We start from the raw sequence: 15,341 nt of genomic DNA, 5'->3' as shown, positions 1-15,341 counted from the left end.
AGACCAATATTAGGGCTTCTTTATTAGTTAGTGATCACAGGAAGAATGAACAAAAATGGTTAAGTGAATCCCCCTAATTGCAACTAGCTGTACCTCTTTATACACAAACCATAACGGCCTGAGATCAGCTGTAACTAACATCTTTCAAAAGTTAGACTATCGCCCCCTGTTCGTATGATTGTAGTACTTGTGATTGTATAGGTCTTCGATATTTTTAGATTGCTGTTATTGATATAATACAATTGGTTTATATTGATCTTTCCATTTATGTTGAACAATGTGGCAAAAATGTGAGTGGGTGTTAGAATGAGAACATGAAGATGAAGAGGTGGTGAAGGTGGTTTTGTTTAGAGAGAAGACGTGTGGGTTGGAGGTGGGTAGTGGTTGGTGGTTGGGGGTTGTGGGGGGTTGTTGGGGGGGGGGTTGTAACAGAGAGAAAGGTAGGGGTGGGGTTGTTTGGTTTTTATAGAGTGGAGAAGATGAAGGGTAAATTTGTCAGTTTATATCCACTTAACGGAGAAAACTAACCGTCATCCACTCCACGGACTATCTGAGTAACAAACCGTCAAACCACAAGGAGCGCCAGTGTAATTTCCAAAAGTTGGGGACTATAGGTGTTATTTTGCAAAACTACAGGACTATCCGTGCATTTTACTCTTACCCTTATTTACTAATTGGGTTTCCTCTTAGGTTCATATATAATAAGATTAATATAGAGATTAAAAGGTTAGACACAATTTGATTACTCATAACATAAAAATCGTCTCTCTCTCCAAATCGAATTACCCTTTATTCGGTTCATTACCATTATTACTTTGCACCCTAAGGAGGACCAGATTATCTTGACAAGTATGTCAAACTCAATGGTTGCATCTCTGACTGGATTTCCTGCTGGCCTATCTACTATCACAAGTATGTTATTCATGTTTTTCATCATGTTTAAACATAACTGATCAACAACTGTAACCATTTTTAACACTTTTAGAAATTATATACCTCAAACATTTACAAAAGTCACATATTTTTAAAAAGACGTATGCTTTAAAACTAAAACATTAATATTATATAATTTTAAACATGTAAAATACAATTAAATAAGTAAATAAATACTTTAAAAAGTATTACCAAGAATGGGATCTTTAAATATGTTGACTCATGCTCGTGGCAAGGCTAACTCCTCTTTCATTGTCCACTTATCATGACTTTTTTAGCTCGTGACGCGTCGGGTTGCTTTCTACGATGTCTCCGCAAGGATGACGTTTCGCGGATATCGGTTTCGAGATCGTGTTGGCTTTTGGGTACTACGGTTTGGGTATCTGGTAGAGACATAGGAGACAAGGGCTATGAAATGTATTGGCCAAACCCATGAGGGTACATGTAAAGATCTGGCATTTGAACGGGTTGAGGTGTTTGTCGAGGTTGTCGTGATTGCATGTTCTGTGTTGGTGAATTCTCAGTCGGCAGAGGTCGGTATTCGTCTTCGCCGGTGATGGCATTGATGGTCCACGGGTGTTGTTGACTTGATATGTAACGTGTATTGTTAGGAGAAAACACGTTCGGGTCGTTATTGAACGTAAACATGATGAAATGATGGGTTAGGAGAGATGATTTTTGTGATAAAAAGATGAGATGAATTGGTAAGTTGTGTGTGAAAAAATGTGTTGAATGTGTATATTTATAAGGTAAAAATTTGTTTTTAAAATAAAAAAATCTTAAAAAAGAGCCATTGGCAACATCTAGTCAACCAAGGCCCTACCATCCATGTTGCAAAAGCTCGCTATTGTGATCGCTGGCGAACAACAGTGCCTCCAATAGCGCCTTCGGTATGGTTTGAGGTGGGGGGGGGGGCTATTGATCGAAATCTCCTGAGGTGACATGGACTTAGCGCCCCATCACTGGCGGAGCTTCTTTGGGGCTGGGGGCGTGCCATAACCTCGCCTGTTTTTCGCTCGTAGCGTTAGATGTTTTCAAAAATTTTCCGACAAAAATATTTTTATATGTAAAAAATTGGATTTTTAAGAGCCTGACCCCTACTGATTTGGATTTTAAAAGTCCAGCCCCAGCCGAATTTTTGTTTAAGCTCCGTCACTACGCCACATATCGCTAAGACTTACTCATTATTTCCCATTATTTTCCTTACGTATTAGTGTGTCGGTTTCAACTCAAATGTAACGTAAATTGTGAACTTTATCTATACCATATTATAATGCATGAGGGAGGGGTATTTTAAGATACCCAAAAAATAAGAACCCCCCTCCCTTATTTATAAAAAGACCCCTAAAATGAGGGTAGTTTGGTCTTTTAAACACTATTTATTTTTTAGCCCTTAAACTTATTACACTTAAATCCCTAAGGTTTTAACAAAATTATAGATAATTAGTTACAATTCACACCTCCACAACAAACTTATATTTTTTTACGTATTCTTAGCATATCTTATAAACTATATTGTTTAAAAAAAATCCAAAGATGGCATGATGACCTACACATTTTTGTTGATATTTCGGTAGTTGTCTTTTTCAATATCGACGCATGGATTAAAAAGTACAAGTCGATAATGCTTTAATGTACAAGTGATTAAAGAAGAAAATAACAACTACTATTTTCAAAATAAATAAAGTTAAAATCTTTTTGGTGCAAAATAAAGATAATATTAATGCCCTAAAATTATTGTTCTATTTAAGTTTTTTCTACCTGTTCATTGTTTCTTTGCATAGCTAATTATTTTGCCTATTTGAGAATTGATTATGTGTCACATTTTATTTTATTAAAACTGCCTAATATCTATACTTAAATATATCTTATAAAAAATTAAAACTAACGACAACAAACTTCCTAAATAAAGGGGTGACATATCTAAAATTAAACCCTAATGCACTTCTATAGTTACTACTATAAATACATAGCAGAACACCCCTATATCTATTGCTAAACAAAGTTAAAAAATGGATCCAGTTATGAATTCAATTGTTGCGAAAAACCAAGCATGTGAGATTGAAAACTCTAAGGTCAGTTCTGTTATATTGCAGCAATGAATAATTGTTTTCTTTTATTTACTTTTATGTGAATGTTAACTTTTTTTATTTTTCAGATTCAGTTGCATGATGAACATGTCAATTTAAACAACCCAGTTGTCGAACAAACTTCTAAGGTATTGATTTTGCTGGTTTTTAAGTATTATTTTTGCGTATATCTTTCATATTAACATGTTCGTTATGTTATTATATTTGTGTTTTATTGCAGGATGATAGTGATAAAAGTGTTGATATTATTTCTTATGGTGCAATGTTTAGTACATACAAGTCTAATCTTCAACGTGAATTAGTGAAGAGGTAATTTTAAGGTTTATTTAATCTTTTTTTTAACTTTTGTATTCAATTTTTGTCCTTTTTAAGGATCGAAAGTTTGAGACTCAAAGGAAGAGATCCAAAAGACTGTCTGAATGGAAATCGAGTGAGGTTATTAATTTAGACAATTCCGAGGACAATGACAAAAAAGAGGAACTAGAAGATACTGCTGATTCAAGCACAAACCAGAAAACCCGATTAAAATTACCTCGAGTGTCAATTCAGAAGCGGAACAGACTTCATGAAGTCTAATATGAAATCTATCAATTGCTTTTATGTTTTTTTTTTCATTTTTCAGTTGTTATGTTTGATCTTGACGTATGAATAAAGTTTATTTTAAATTTGAACTTTATTTTTAATGTTAATATAATGCAGTTATTGACCATATTAATAAAATTCAAAATAAAGTTAGTATCCAAAAGTTACAAGTCAACTGAACTTGTATAACTTAATATCCTAAAGTTGCAATAAATAGATATTGCAGTTAGATATAGTCAAGCTGAAATTATAAAATATTACAGTTATTCTTGGGTATTAATCTAATAATTTGTATTTCTTAATTAAAAAATAATAAAGTAATAAACTTTAAAGCTAAACTAAAAAACTGAACTTATTATGATATAAATTTAATAAAGATATAAACTCTTAACATCCTATTTTTTTATTAAAAAAAATTAAAATTTTATAAAAAACATAGATATTATATATATATATATATATATATATATATATATATATATATATATATATATATATATATATATATATAGGAGAGAACACCTCAAAGTGTGAGAATGGTGAGAACGATTCTCAGCCACAAGATCTTAGTGGTTTGTGACTGAGATTGATTCGGTGGTATTTTTGTAAATAATAAGGGTCTTGTAGCTACCAGGAGGGGTAAAATAGGAAGATCCAAACAAAGGTGCACATGTTAATCACATGCCATTTCCCCCCTCATATTTAAACGACAATAACTTTTTTATACGTGATTATTTTTCAAAAAAAATTACACCATAAAACTCAGCGTTTTTTATCTTTCCAATGAGTATACTATTGATATACTTTTCGAAAAAAAATTAACTGGGTTTTATGTCGTTTTTCTGAACTGGATGTTTTATGGCGTTTTAGACTAGGTATTTTCATAGCGTTTTTCTGAACTAGGTGTTTTTATGGTGTTTTAACTAGTTATTTTCATGGCGTTTTTCTGAACTGAGTGTTTTATGGCGTTTTCAACTGAGTTTTTCATGGCGTTTTTCTGAACTGCGTGTTTTACGGTGTTTTTACAGTACAAATTATGATTTTATTGAGCTCAAAAAATATTAATTTAGGCGGATGGCTCAAAAAAATGGGGGGTTTTGAGCTGTTGTAAATTATAGCTCAAAAAATAGCTTTTTTTGTTATGGCGTTTTAACTGGGAGCTCTGTGTGTCTTCATTGGAGTATGAATTCTTTTATTTCCAATCACATTCCCCTAAAGCTGCGTGTATGATAAAACCAATTAAATACTTGTGTTCACACTTGTTTACACTTGTTTACACTATAAGTTACACTTTGGACCCTGAAAATATAGTTTTTTTTTTGTTACGGCGTTTTAATTAGGAGCTAGCTCAAAAAATGGTTTTTTGAGCTGTTGTAAATTATAACTCAAAAAATAGCTTTTGAATATTTTACATTAAAAAATGGTTTTTTGAGGAGTTGTAAATTATAGCTCAAAAAAATAGCTTTTGAGTTTTTTCTGGCGTTCAAAAAAATGGTTTTTTGAGCTGTTGTAAATTATAGCTTAAAAATAGCTTTTGAGTGTTTGGCGTTTTTCTGAATTGGGTGTTTTTATGGCGTTTTATTTGAACACCCAGTTCATGTGAGTAGGTTTTTTTTGACAATATTACCCCTTAGTGTAATTTAACATCAATGCCACATGTCACCACCAAAATCGTTCTCACCGTTCTCACACTTTTCACTGTTTTCACTAAATCCTGACCATATATATATATATATATATATATATATATATATATATACACACATATAGAATTGCGCTAAAATAAGAACCACCTCGAGTTGTAAGAACCGCGAGAGCTTTTTGATCCGGGCCTTGGTGGACCAAATTTTTTTTTCAGAAACGTAGATGCATGTATAAAAACAACATTTGTAAAAAAAAAAATTCAAAAAAAAATGTCGTGGGTGTAGTTTTGAGCAACACAAGTTTGTGTTTACAGGACCCGTAAATTTTCCGACCAGATTTACGGGTCCCGTAAACACAAACTTGTGGCGCTCAAAACTACACACACGACATTTTTTTTTGAATTTTTTTTACAAATGGTGTTTATATACATGCATCTACGTCCATGAAAAAAAATTTTGGTCCACCGCGCCCCCTACGGTGTAGTTCTCACGGTTCTTACAACTCGAGGTGGTTCTCATTTTAGCATTCCCCCATATATACATATATATATAAAAACGAAATTTAGCAATTAAAGTTAAAAGTTAAATGTGTGAAACGTACTTACGAGTCAATTAGTATTTTTTTTATTTTTATAAAAACAAAAATTTAAACTTAAAGTTTATTGGATGAGTATCATGTGGATATTTAAAAAAGTTATGAACTTTAAAGAATAAAATTATGAACTTTATCATTTAACAACAAAATAAATTTACTTTACAACTATAACAACTTGTCTTTTATTTTTTTGTTATTTGATTATTATTTTTTCTTAAAAATGAAACTTTACATGTGTAAAACAGTTTTTTTTTTTACTTTATTTAAAACAAAACATTTTTGTTTTTATTAAAAAATAATTCTTTTATAAATATTTTTTGTAACAAGTAATATAAATAAAATACTTCAGAAATTTATAATCTTTACTAAATAAATACTAAACTGTGTTGCAAATTTCTAGGAATTATAAGTTCAACTATATTGTTATAGATAATATTATTCAATTTCAAAATTTTTTTGCCAACTTGACTAGATACACAGTAGATTGTGTTGCATATTTTTAGGGATTATAAGTTAAAGTATACTCATATAGATAATCTAGTTAGGAACTAAAAATCTGAACTTAGTATAATATAAAGTTAAGAGTTAATTACATAGTTAGTCCCTGTGGTTTGCCAAAATAACATACTTAGGTACTAATAGTTTAAAATCACATTCTAGGGTATTAACTTTTCATTTTGTAACATTTGGAGGAATTAACATTATTTGTAGGTTTAAAATCACATTCTATTAGTACCTAAATATGTTATTTTGTGGAAACCACAAGGACTAACTATGTTAATACCCTAAAAGTTAATACCTCCAAACGTTAAACAATGAAAAATTAATACCCTAGAAGGTGATTTTAAACTATTAATACCTAAGTATGTTATTTTGTGCAAACCACAGGGACTAATTATGTAATTAACTCTAAAGTTAATAAAGATATAAACTCTTAACATCCTTTTTTTTTATAAAAACAGTTCTTGAAATTCTACAAAAATATAAATTTTTATATATGTAAAAATGAAATTTAACAATTTAAGTTAAAGAACTAAAACGTATTTACGAGTCATATACTATTTTTTATTTTTATAAAAACAAAAATTTTAAACTTAAAGTTTATTGGATGAGTACTACGTGGATATTTAAAAAAAGTTATGAGCTTTAAAAAATAAAATTATACTTTACAATTAAACCAATAAAATAAACATACTTTACAATTATAACAACTTATCTTTATTTTTTGTCTTTTGATTATTAATTTTTATAAAAAAACAATATTTTTTGCCTTTTCATTATTAATTTTTATAAAAGACCAAAACTTTATATATGTAAAACAATTATTTATTTTATTTATAAACAAAACATTTTATTTTTAAAAAGAAAAGATTTTTTTTAAAAAAGTTTGTAACAAGTAATGTTATATATACCTATCTATCATATCTTATATATAACAATTACATGATAAAACATATGTAACTAAAATAGTTAACGTTTCTTTCAGTTCCCCAAACTACTTAAAGAGGAGATCAAAGAAGAAACTCATCCTTCAACAGATGTAACAATTAAACAGGAAGAGATACAAGAAATTCCAGAGGACGTTGATCTCGATGATGAGAAATAATGGTGTGACAATATGGATGAGATCTTTGAGATGTTTAAGCCGTATGATTACTAAATTTTTAACCTCATGACGCAAAGTGCTTGACACTTGAGCTTTTAGTTTTCAACATTTATGTTTAAGACGTATCTTTACTTATTTGTGTGCTACTTTATATAACTTTTAATTATGTTTAAGACTTATTTTTTCTTATTTGTGTGTTACTTTATTACACCAATGGTTTCTTTAAGTACTTGATAATTTAAATTCTAAATTTAACAATTACTAGACAAGTGTAATACTTATGACATATATCCACCACAATAATGTTATCATAAATATTATATGAATGAGAAACTACCAGAAACGAGTGTCGCAATGCAAAATGTCGCCCCCGCCCCATTGCGCGGGCACCCTACTAGTAGTGAAATATGATTGACTTTTATGTTTCAACATTCTTCCATTTTTTCTTGTTAAAATAATATTTTTCCTTTTCACATTTTATCATGTATTCAATTCAACATGTTTTGTTGACGAGTTTTTAACCTAGTTGATTATATAATGCAATGGTTTGTTTTTATAATTATGTAGCAAATTTAAACTTTATTTTGATTCAAGGTTCTTTTGCGTGTTAACCGATGTTTCTTTACTACGTCGGGATCTTCTTTTGTAGCCAAAAGTTTCCTTTTTTCAGTTTAAATTAAATCTTAGACTTTCTTGATTCTTTCCATTCCATGTGATACACTTATTGTTTTGAAAGGCTAAAATACCCTACGATTTTTAAATTCTCCATCTTTATTACATTTTAATTCGTTTATGTTTAATCTAATTTTGATCAATTAATTATTAGTTACGTTTTATCCAAAAGCTAAATACCCTACGATTTTTAAACGGTCATAACTTTTATGTACATTAATATATATTTTTTTAAAAGTTACACCATAAAAACGAGCATTTTATTCTTTAATTTATGTATTGTATTGCTATAGTTTTTTTATTAAAAAATGATATGTTACGTGATTAGTAGTGTCTAGGGGTGAGCAATAACTGAATCGTTAATCGAAATAGACGAAATCGAACCGAAATCAATAAAAAACTACATTAACTGATAATTGATTAACCAAAAACCCAATTAACCAAAAAATGGTTATCAGTTTTCTTTGTACCTTCAATTAACCAAATATAACCGAAAACATTTATACTTTCATTTCAAGTATTTATACATCTATTTCATGTCTTTAATCCTCATTTTTATTTATTTTTAACCAAAAGTCTTATTTCAAGTTTGGTTTTGGCTATCAACCAAGATTAAAAGAACCAAACCAAAAATCATTAATCTAATCAAATAAACCAAACTGGTCAACCGAAAACTGATTGATTAATAAAATAAACTAACTGATATCTTCGATTTTGCAAGTTTCTCTGTTTATTTTTATTATTTTAGTTTAATTAATGTGGAGTAGTAGGTGGTGTATGCCATTACTCACGTTCACATGATTTGCAGTTGTTTCCATTCCCATGTTTTCCCATTTTCATTTTCTAGGACCATGTAAGCCTATTAAAGGCATAGGATTTTGGCTTCGGTTGAGGGTAATAGACAAACCAACCGAACCATACACACCCTAGCAATATTTATGTTTCCCGTCGCATCACGCGTCTAACTTTTTAGTATAAAATATAGAATAAATGATGAAATTTCAACTTGTAGAAACGTAGGGTGTATATAAAAAATATGAAAATGATAATTTTTCCAATAGAAACCAACTTATATAAAGAGTTGAGTAAATTGACATTTTAGTCCTTGAGTTTGACCAAAATTGTTACTTTAACCCAAATAGTTTTTTTCTTGCCATTTTAGTCCAAATAGTTTTGTTTTCTGTCATTTTACTCCCTGACTTTTATCATTTTTGTCATTTTCATCGACCACAACCACCACCTCCCACCATCCACCTCATCACAACCTTCTATCATCGCCACCACCTGCCTACACTGTCACCACCCACCCACTCAACCACCATAACCACCCACTATTTCCACCACCACCACCACCGGTCACTTTTCCGCCACCCATGTCATCAACCAACATCATTGCCATCATCGTAAAACCAACAACCACCGCCATCATCTTCACTGTACTAAAATGGCAAAAAAAAAATGACAAAAGTCAGGGACTGAAATGACAGAAAGCAAAACTATTTGGACTAAAACAGCAAGAAAAAAAATATTTGGACTAAAAGTCTAAAATGAGAATTTTGATGGGACTAAAATGAAAATTTACTCTTATATAAAGTTCAACCGCTTCTACCTCTTCACTTGCATTTTTTCCCAGCAGCCCACTCTTCGAGGTATGCTAGTTCTAATATAGATCCTTTTATGAGTGAGTCTGATCCAGTGAGTGTTAGATGTGAGTCTGTAATTCTTGTGTCTGATTTTCATAACTTCAGTTGTTCTTTGATTGTAAATAATGAGAGTTCTTCTTGTGATACGTGTTCTGCTTGCTGCAAAAACCTCTTCCGACGCTTGAATCTTCAAAAAACAGTGAGAGATTCGGTTCCAATTTCACAGATCTATGTTCCGATTGTTCGATTTGGGTTCGAATAGTGTAGAATCTGGAAATATGAAGCAGAAATCGTTGAAAACATGAAACGAATATCGGATTTCAGCTGTTGATCTTGTGAATCGGCTTTATGTAGGTCATCGATTGGAGACTTTTTTTGTGATTTTGATCCGATTGATGAAGATCTCAAGTTTTTTTTTTTTTTTTTTTTTTATTTTTATAAAAAGGTTTTCCATGATTTTCCAGTGTTGCAGTAGTTACCAAACTTTTTTTTATTTTTATTTTTTTATTTCAGTTTACCTTTGAACCCACAAATCTAATTGTTAGTTATATTTTTTAGTCAGATTCGCTTACAAGGATGAGGTTTATTAAGATCCGTCAAGCAAATCTCCAATGGCGTCTTGTTGAACGACACTCACAACAACAAGTATCTCATACGACGTGTTTTTGAGCTTCAGAAAGGTCAGTATTATGTTAAGTTCACTTCTTGATTTATACTGGTAGTCCAGTGGATATACTATCATACATTGTTTAACAAAAATCATCTCATTCGTGGTTGGGGTTAGTGATGGATGGGTTATGGATTTGTGTTTAATGAGCTTTAAGAGTCGATTATTAGACCATGCGTAGTCGTTGGGGGTGAATAATGACCCACCCTAGGGCGTTTTGCGTCATGTGGCAGCCCAGTATGCAATGGGGCATTATTGGGCGTTTTTACAAAGGGATGTAGTGGGGATTGTGGCTTTAAGGGGCGTTTTTACACTTGTCTTGCCCAACCATGTGTATTATTAATAGATTGCGCATGCTACAGTGTAGTTTCAGTGTGAAAAAGTTAACAAAATTATGAAGAAACTGTAGACTTATGAACAAAATGCAGAATAAAATTAACAAAATTATGAAAAGTATCAAAGAAATTGCAGAATAGATCTACAAAATAAAACTACTGAATTTACCAGATACTGCAGGGAAAAACACATAAACAAACCGTCACTGATCAGTGTCAAGCTCTAAGCTAAGCCCTATTAAGTGAATTTGTCAATAATATATGATGCAGCTGAAACCATCAGCGCCTACCATAACCATCCTCTTAGTGGAATGTAAAATGTGCATGACTAGGAATAGTTTAGGGCAACCTGAAATACAAATGAGTAGAGGTGGACAAAACGGGTCGGTTCAGAATGGGTATTTTGTAAGTCGAGGGTTGGAGCGACCAACAAACACACTTGATCCATTTTCTGAATTTTAAAAAATAAATGTGTGAAGTACTATTACAGTTTCTTTTTTTTTTTTTTTTTTTTTTGTAACAACTTGATTGGTTTATAATATGCATTTTACCCATTTTCTTTTTTAGTTAAATAAATGAATACTCTAGCTTAAGCCATTAACAACAAAACAGAACCCAAATCAGCCCATTTTGTTTTTTTTTTTTTTTGCAAGATCTTCATCAATTTACCATTTTATATCTATACATTTCCAAGATGGGGGAATAGTGCCAGGCAACTGCCTGGCACTCCCCCATTGGACCAAAAATTTTTTAATTTAATTTCGTTCCCGTTTAAAATTACGCTTTCGTCCTTCGTTTGAAAATACGCTTTTGCCCCCAGCTCAAAATAAAATTATAATTTTGCCCCTAGCTCAAAATTACGCTTTTGCCCTCGGTTTAAAAACCCATTTTTAATTTTGTTCACAGTTTAAGATTACGGTTTCGCCCTTCGTTTAAATCTATACAATTACAAGATGGGGGAATAGTGCCAGGCAGCTGCCTGGCACTCCCCCATTGGACCAAAATTTGTTTTAATTTAATTTTCGTTCCCGTTTAAAATTATTCTTTCGTCCTTCGTTTAAAAATACGCTTTTGCCCCCAGCTCAAAATAAAATTATAATTTTGCCCCTATCAAAATTACGCTTTTGCCCTCGGTTTAAAAACTCATTTTTAATTTTGTTCACAGTTTAAAATTACGGTTTCGCCCTTCGTTTAAAATTCACGGTTTTGCACTCAGTTAAAAAAATTGGTTTTCCCTCTACCTTAAAATTACGAATCTGCCCTCAGCTCAAAATTACGTTTTTTCCCACAGTTCAAAAAAAAATTATGACCCCCCCCCCCAAAGGCTCAAAATTATGATTTTGCTCTCAGTTTAAAATTATAATTTCGCCTCTGGATCAAAATATAATTACGATTTTACCCTCTATACAGACATACATGTTATGAGAAAGACTTATTCGGTTTATTGCCCCGCAACGCGGGCGGGGCAAAAACTAGTCAAAGAACAAACACAAACTTCATATAACAAATGGCAGAAATATGAAATATGAAACTGCAAGGCGGTATGGTTGGCGAGCGCTTTTGAAAACTATGATTTCAATAAGCTACCAATGCTACAACTTAATAGGTGACAAAAAAAACTAAAGGGAGCATCAAAGATTTTAAATTTGAATTAGGATTCTGTATGTACAATGTAGGGATGGCAATGGGTCGGGTTTGGGACGGGTTTAGGTAATCCCAAACCCAAACCCGGTTAGATAAGCTTATCCCAAACCCGTCCCAAAACCCGTCGGGTTTCTAACGGGTAAATACCTATCGGGTATCGGGTATACCCATCGGGTATCGGGTATACCCGCGGGTTTCGGGTAAACCCATTAATTTAAAAAGATTACCCGTTGGGTATACTCATCTCAAAACCCATTGGGTATTTATCGGGTAACTACTAACCGGTTACATTTTGTATTGTTATTATAAAAATATATATCAAATAACTACAATGTATACGGAATAGAATACCTATATGTGTAAAAAAATGGAGAAAAGATATGGTAAACCCAAGGAAGTATGCGGTTCAATCGGATTGGAAAGCTCATATCAAGATTTGCAGTAATAGAGAGTACGACACTACATTTAGTCGCGATAGGGTTTTCACAACATAGAGCTTTGTTTGTTTATTATTTATGGTTTGCATGTTTGTGTATGTGAAACAGGATGGAAGAAAACTCAAGAGATACTTCACTTCCAATGAACGCCGGTGGTAGTGGTGGTGGCGGCAACGATGGCGAACTGCTCCAAGATATAGTTGGTGGAGTGTTAGACAACAATATTGACGGCGGTGGTGGTGGCGGCAACGGTGGCGGACTGCTCTAAGATATAGTTGGTGGTGGCGGCAACGGTGGTGGACCGCTCCAAGATATAGTTGGTGGAGTCTTAGACAACAATGACATCAGTGGAGCAAAACCAACGTCACCACTTTTGTTAGACTCACCACCGGAAATGATATATGATGAACCGCGGTGGTCGTGGTATTTTGATTAAAGATGATGCTGATAGGAGAATCTATATATACAATATATAATATTGTGTACGGTATTTTCATTATAATATTGTGTACGGTAATTTCATCGATCATTATCCTCCTATATAATAAAGGAAAAGTTGATAGGCCACGTGTCCTCATATTAAGCCTCCATTCTAATTAATCATAGGTGTCAATTCCTCACAATTTTGATTAAAAAAAAACTCAAACAAAAACACACGCATAAACATAAAGGGAATGTTTTTTGAGTGTGCTTTTGCTGTTTCCCAATTGTGTATTTTATTATTTTATATATTGTGTTCTAATATTTATGAAGTTTTCGATTTCAATTATAGCAATGTTGTTATAAAATAAACTGGGTATTATACATGATAATTGGTCTTCTTTGATTCCAAGAAAAGTTACCATCTATATGCAAACTTTTGTCACCTCAATATGCATGAACGATTTAAAGGCTTAATTTATCTGTAAAAATTTTTAAATATATAAATTATGGATATGTGGTAAAAAACGGAGTGGGAGGGACGTAAAAGTGGAGTTTTAATAATAAAAAAAAACAAGTGCCATTCAAAACTCCGTGTGATCTTAGAGGTGAGATTCCAGGTTCAAACCTGGGCGTAGGAGATTAGTTAGGAATATTTTGGTGTAATTGAATAAAGCAATCGTTGTAATTCAAAAAAAAGATTAAATGATTGAGAAAATATATTTTGAAAACTACGAAACATACGTGTTGAAAGGTGAAAAAATAGGAAAAAGTGCCTCACATAGCTTATGATGTTAAGCCCGGTTGGGTCAAGAATCGGACCTTCCACAAGTCGTATCGAATGGATTGGACTGCCCCTGGTTTTTTCTTTTTTTACTTTGTTGTTTTTATTTCTTTACCATAGGATCTTTTTTAGTGGTACATTAAGAATATAACAACTTTCTGTATGTATTAATATTCAAGTGAGAATACATGAGTAATGTCTAACTTAATTATTAACTTATGGATGCATCTTTGGACTGATGTAGCCATTTTTTGTTCAACAATTTCATTCGGTATAGGTGTTAGGAGAAGGGAGGTCTGACTAAGTCTTTTTACTTCGGTGTTGAGAATGATCAAGTCCAATTACTAGATGCCAAATTAAATGATTAAGATATACACGAATATACATACACACAACTAATTAAAATATAATACGAAAGTATCTTATGCTTTTGTGAGGAATTTCGGTGTTTATATAATATGGAGCTCGAAACACAGAAAATATGTTTTGGGTAAAAAATACTTAACTTTCCCACCGCATTAGATATTTATAAGTTGAAAGAGTCGCTACAAATAAAAGGGGAGATAACCTTTTCTCTCTCTCTCTCTCTCTCTCTCTCTCTCTCTCTCTCTCTTTTTTTTTTACAAAATTGTAAAATAGGACATCAATCAATCTTTGATTCCAAAAGCATCATCCATGCTTTTTTATTTCTTTTGCAAATATAAATTTTTAAAAATCAACCGATAACCCGTCAAGCTCATTGGTATATAAACATTCTTACAAAAATATTTCAATTGCATAATAATCTTGATTTGCTGCCGTTTTTGAAATACTTATGTCATTATACCATTGATGTACCCGACAACACCGTTAAATAAGATATTTTTTCTGTGAAGTAAATGCCCTAATTTATTCAATTTATGTTTTTTTGTCTCGGTAAGGCTGTCAAACATGTGTCTTACTATGTGAAGTTATTATTTTATAGACAGATTTTTTTAACACAACCCCATTACCCGTGAAACTCACGGGTATATAACCTAGTATGAATATAATGCAAAAGTGTTAAATTTCACTTTTTCTAATTTGACCACTAACTTAAAAAGTGTATCAAGATATTTGACATAAAAATTGTTCATGTTAAAATACTATATTTTATGTGTTACTTAAGTAATAAACATACTATTAAAACGTGCAAAAAATGTCACAATTTTATTGAAATTTACATTTGAAGAAAATTTAACGTGTAAAAAAATTGTTGCAAGGAAATTCCACATAACATATCATTATAATATAGAGAGAGAAACAAGTTAA

General features: G+C 31.7%; 1 long non-coding RNA gene across 1 annotated transcript; it reads left to right on the top strand.

Moving 5' to 3' along the window:
- Window positions 1-9,776: 9,776 nt before the first annotated feature.
- On the top strand, window positions 9,777-13,424 carry LOC110868850. Its single transcript, XR_002552814.1, has 3 exons — window positions 9,777-10,114; window positions 10,323-10,444; window positions 12,956-13,424. It is a non-coding gene; the product is annotated as an uncharacterized LOC110868850 (long non-coding RNA).
- Window positions 13,425-15,341: the final 1,917 nt, after the last annotated feature.

This window comes from Helianthus annuus, chromosome 7 (assembly GCF_002127325.2).
Source record: "Helianthus annuus cultivar XRQ/B chromosome 7, HanXRQr2.0-SUNRISE, whole genome shotgun sequence".
NCBI classification, from domain to species: Eukaryota; Viridiplantae; Streptophyta; class Magnoliopsida; order Asterales; family Asteraceae; genus Helianthus; species Helianthus annuus.
This window is presented reverse-complemented; position numbering and strand designations above follow the sequence as displayed.